The sequence below is a fragment of the Coturnix japonica genome, unplaced genomic scaffold, assembly GCF_054131305.1.
Source record: "Coturnix japonica strain WE unplaced genomic scaffold, WE-NBRP24 Scf074, whole genome shotgun sequence".
NCBI classification, from domain to species: Eukaryota; Metazoa; Chordata; class Aves; order Galliformes; family Phasianidae; genus Coturnix; species Coturnix japonica.
In genome coordinates, this window is record NW_028188977.1 from 587,626 (window position 1) to 592,500 (window position 4,875).

A 4,875-nucleotide genomic window follows, 5' to 3' on the forward strand; every position below is an offset into this window, starting at 1 on the left:
ATCACCTCCTGCCTTCCATGAGCCCTGGGTCCTTCTATGAGGATCTCCATCATCACCTCCTGCCTCCATGAGCCCTGGGTCCTTCTATGAGGATCTCCATCATCACCTCCTGCTTCCATGAGCCCTGTGTCCTTCTATGAGGATCTCCATCATCACCTCCTGCCTTCCATGAGCCCTGGGTCCTTCTATGAGGATCTCCATCATCACCTCCTGCCTTCCATGAGCTCTGGGTCCTTCTATGAGGATCTCCATCATCACCTCCTGCCTTCCATGAGCCCTGGGTCCTTCTATGAGGATCTGCTTTGTGGTCATTCCCAGCACAGCAGTGGGACCGACGGCTCAGCGGTTCCTGGGCTCATCCCTTCTACCTTCCTACAAAGGAGTGCCATGTTGGCCGTGTTTCTGCTCACCGGACTGCACCCCATTGTCACCACTTCTCAGTCTGCAATGCATCTCATCTGGACTCATAGACTGTTTGATTTCAGGACCTTGGTTGGTCTTGCACTGGATTGTTGACCTTATAAGGTCCAATGGGGTCTTATGTGGGGCCCTATTGGTTCCAATGGGGTCTCATGGGGCCCCGTTGGTTCCAACATCCCTACCTACCAAACCCAAGGTGAGTGCTGTGTCTATGAGCTCCCTGCAGATGTGGGCAGTGCCTTCATTGCTGTGTTGTGTCCAACAGGTTCCAGCAGAGCACAGAGACGTGCGGCTCCTGATGAGAGCAGTGAGGAACAGAAACCTGCATTGCCTGGACCCAGCTTTGCTGATGGTAACTCTCAGCCCAGCAGGTAAGGGCAGCACACACAATTGCTTTTTACCTGTTCCATACTGAAATTGAAGGTAATGTTCCATTATTATAATGATAATATCTGCTCTCATCCTTCTGCATTCTCTTTTCCTCTGTTCTCTGCTGTTTCTCCAGCATTTCCTGCAGTGTTTCCTTTGTTCTCACTTTATGTTCTGTTCATTCTATGGGCCTTGTTGTTCATTTTGGTGCTTCATTCCCTTCAGCCTTTCATTCCATGTTGGAGTTCCAAGCAGTTTCCTCTGCTGCCTTGCCCCCCATCTTGATGTTTCTTGTAGTGCCCTTTTAGGCCTTGCCCCCCATCTTGATGTTTCTTGTAGTGCCCTTTTGGGCCTTGCCCCCCATCTTGATGTTTCTTGTAGTGCCCTGTTGGGCCTTGCCCCCCATCTTGATGTTTCTTGTAGTGCCCTGTTGGGCCTTGCCCCCCATCTTGATGTTTCTTGTAGTGCCCTGTTGGGCCTTGCCCCCCATCTTGATGTTTCTTGTAGTGCCCTTTTGGGCCTTGCCCCCCATCTTGATGTTTCTTGTTGTGCCCTTTTGGGCCTTGCCCTCCATCTTGATGTTCCTTGCAGTGTTCTTCTGGGCCTTGTCCTAATCTTGATGTTCTGCATGATGTTCCCTTGGGCCTTGCCCTCCATCTTGATGCTTTACGTGATCATTTTTTTGGCCCTTGCCCTCCATCTTGATGTTTCAGCAGTGCTGTTTTGGGCCTTGCCCTCTGTTTTGCAGTTCCATGCAGTGTTCTTTTAGGCCTTGCCCTAAACCTTGATGTTGTATGTGCCCTTTTGGGCCTTGTTCTCCATCTTGATGTTCCTTTAATGCCCTTTTGGGCCTTGTTCTCCATCTTGATGTTCCTTTAATGCCCTTTTGGGCCTTGTTCTCCATCTTGATGTTCCCTGCCATGTTCTCTTGGGCCGTGCCCTCCTTTTTGTTGTTCCATGCAGTGTTCTTTTGCTGTTTCCATTTGGCCTCCTACTCCGCCTTCCCTTTGCCCTCTGTTCTTGGTGTTTCATACCACTCTCCTTGCTGTTGCTTTCCCTTGGCTGTTTTATTACTGTTGCCCTTGCCTTACTGTTGGTGTTTGCTTTGCTTTCCATTTGTTGGGGCTTTCTGTGCTTGTTCTGCTGCCTTTGGCTCTATGGGGTTTGCTGGGAGGCAGCATTCATGGTAATCTTGACCTTAAGGGAACTTTATGGGATAATTGCAGGAACTTTATGGCCTTAATGGGAAATTTAGTGATAATTGCAGTTTTCTGTAGAGTATCTGTAAATTGAACCCTTTGTTTTTAAGTACCTTTCATTCTAATCATAGTGCAAAATACCATTTTAAAGTAACTGCACCTTTAACCTTAGAAATAGCATTACTTCTATTTCTAATAGTATTTATTCCATCCCTAATAGCATGGATTCTATCCTACTGATGAGAGCAGTGAGGAACAGAAACCTGCATTGCCTGGAATGCTCCAGACCCAGCTTTGCTGATGGTAACTCTCAGCCCAGCAGGTAAGGGCAGCACACACAATTGCTTTTTACCTGTTCCATACTGAGATTGAAGGTAATGTTCCATTATTATAATGATAATATCTGCTCTCATCCTTCTGCATTCTCATTTCCTCTGTTCTCTGCTGTTTCTCCAGCATTTCCTGCAGTGTTTCCTTTGTTCTCACTTTATGTTCTGTTCATTCTATGGGCCTTGTTGTTCATTTTGGTGCTTCATTCCCTTCAGCCTTTCATTCCATGTTGGAGTTCCAAGCAGTTTCCTCTGCTGTTTTGCCCTCCATCTTGATCATCTTTGCAATGTTCTATTGGGCCTTGCCCCCCATCTTGATGTTTCTTGTAGTGCCCTTTTGGGCCTTGCCTCCCATCTTGATGTTCCTTGCAGTGTTCTTCTGGGCCTTGTCCTCATCTTGATGTTCTGCGTGATGTTCTCTTTGGCCTTGCCCTCCATCTTGATGTTTCAGCAGTGCTGTTTTGGGCCTTGCCCTCTGTTTTGCACTTCCATGCAGTGTTCTTTTAGGCCTTGCCCCACATCTTGATGTTGTATGTGCCCTTTTGGGCCTTGCTCTCCATCTTGATGTTCCCTGCAGTGTTCTTTATGGCCTTGCTCTATCTTGCAGTTCCATGCATCATTCTTTTGGGCCTTGCCCTCTGTTTCATTGTTCCCTTTGTAGTTCTCTTGGCTCTCCACGCTGTTTTCCCTTTGGCCTTTGTTCTTGGTGTTCCCTATAATGGTCTGTTTGCTGTTGCTTTCGCTTTGGCTTTCCCTTGGCTTTCCTTATTGCTTTTGTCCTTGTCTTACCCTTGGCTGCTTGCTTTGCTTTTCTGTTGCAGTGTCTTTCTGTGGTTGTTCTGCTTGTCTTTGGGATTTGCTGGGAAGTTTTGTTTGTGTTAATCTTGATCTGCTCCCCCGGCTTAATGCGGGTTGTAGTGGTAAAGTCTGTAAGCTGTATTTGTTAATGGAACTGAAATTTACCTAATATTTACCCAATACTAAAGGCGTCTGTTATGATAAATGCAGTCATAAAAGTGATGCTCAGTGCTTTATGTGAAAGTTACTTTAATTATGGTCATATTGTGGGATACAATTGTTAAACTTACTGCAAATTTAGACTTAAAAGTAGCATTAATTATATCCATAATAGCATTAATTATATTGCTAATAGCATTAATTCTATCCCAGTGCCTTCATTGCCTTCTTTTGTCCAACGGGTTCCAGCAGAGCACAGAGATGTGCGGCTCCTGATGAGAGCAGCGAGGAACAGAAACCTGCATTGCTTGGACCCAGCTTTGTGATGGTAACTCTCAGCCCAGCAGGTAAGGGCAGCACATAGCAATTGGTTTTTACTTGTTACGTACTGAGATGCGAGGTTAGTGTTTTTGACTTCATTTTTTGCACTCTGTGGTGTCCTATGGGCTGTCTGTGCTTGTCCTACTGTGTTGTCTTTGTGTTTTCTCTTTGCTGTTGCTCAGTTGTTTCTTGCAGTGTTTTTCTTGCCCTCCATTTTGGCGTTCCTTGCGTTGTTCTCTTCGGCTTTGCCCTCCATTTTGGTGTATCTTGCATCATTCTTTTGGACTTTGCCGTCCATTTAGGCATCCATTGCATCATTCTTTTGGACTTTGCCGTCCATTTAGGCATCCATTGCATCATTCTTTTGGACTTTGCCGTCCATTTAGGCATCCATTGCATCATTCTTTTGGACTTTGCTGTCCATTTAGGCATCCATTGCATCATTCTTTTGGACTTTGCCATCCATTTAGGCATCCATTGCATCATTCTTTTGGGCTTTGCAGTCCATTTTGCCATTCCTTTTCTTGTTCTCTTGGGCTTTGCCCTCCTTTTCAGTGTTCCCTGCATCCTTTTGTAGGCCCTTGCCCAATATTTTGATGTTCTCTTGGGTGCTTTCTTCCATTTTGCAGTTTCCTGCATCATTTTGTTGTGCCTTTATGTCCCTATTCCTGTTCTCTGCAGAGTTTTGTGTTGTATTATGTTTTGTTTTGATGTTTTTTGTGCTGCTCTTTTGGGTCTTGCTGTTCATTTTGGCATTCTCTGTGTTCTTCTTTTGCACTTTTTGCTCCATTTTGGTGTTTTTTTTGTAGCAGATTTTTGGGCCTTGCCCACTATTTTACATTTTCATGTCCCACTGGCTTCAGCCCATTGATCTAACTATCTCTCTTTCTTCCTCAGGGCCCTTATATTCCCTGGCTGATGGATGTTCCCCTTTGATGCAGCGCTCCATGCTGCCATGCAGGCGTTCAATAAAGCTTTGGGGGGCTGACGATCCATCACAACAGCACATCAGCTACATGTTAGTCAATTAACCTCCATTTAATTGGAATTAGCTTTTGAGTTAAGTTCTGTTAACCCATTTGGTTTAAGGTTTGCGTTCAGTTAACCTTACCCAAATTGGTTTTAGATTTGACATCACGCTTAAACAAATTGGTTTTAGCTTAGTAATGTATTAACTTCACCCACATTGGGTTTTGTTTTGTAATCATTTAACTGCAACTAAATTTGTTTTTGATATGTTGTTAATTAATCTTAATCAAATTGGTTATAGCTTTTCAATT

The 4,875-nt window shown here is 44.8% G+C and overlaps 1 long non-coding RNA gene across 3 annotated transcripts; it reads left to right on the forward strand.

Annotated features, from left to right (window-relative positions):
- Positions 1 to 543: 543 nt before the first annotated feature.
- LOC146751567 (uncharacterized) lies at positions 544 to 4,601 on the forward strand. 3 transcript variants are annotated; one of them, XR_014941357.1, is made up of 3 exons: positions 544 to 791; positions 2,209 to 2,310; positions 4,493 to 4,601. It is a non-coding gene; the product is annotated as an uncharacterized LOC146751567 (long non-coding RNA). The 3 variants fall into 3 exon arrangements; XR_014941356.1 differs by lacking the exon at positions 2,209 to 2,310; XR_014941358.1 differs by lacking the exons at positions 544 to 791; positions 2,209 to 2,310 and adding an exon at positions 3,521 to 3,621.
- Positions 4,602 to 4,875: the final 274 nt, after the last annotated feature.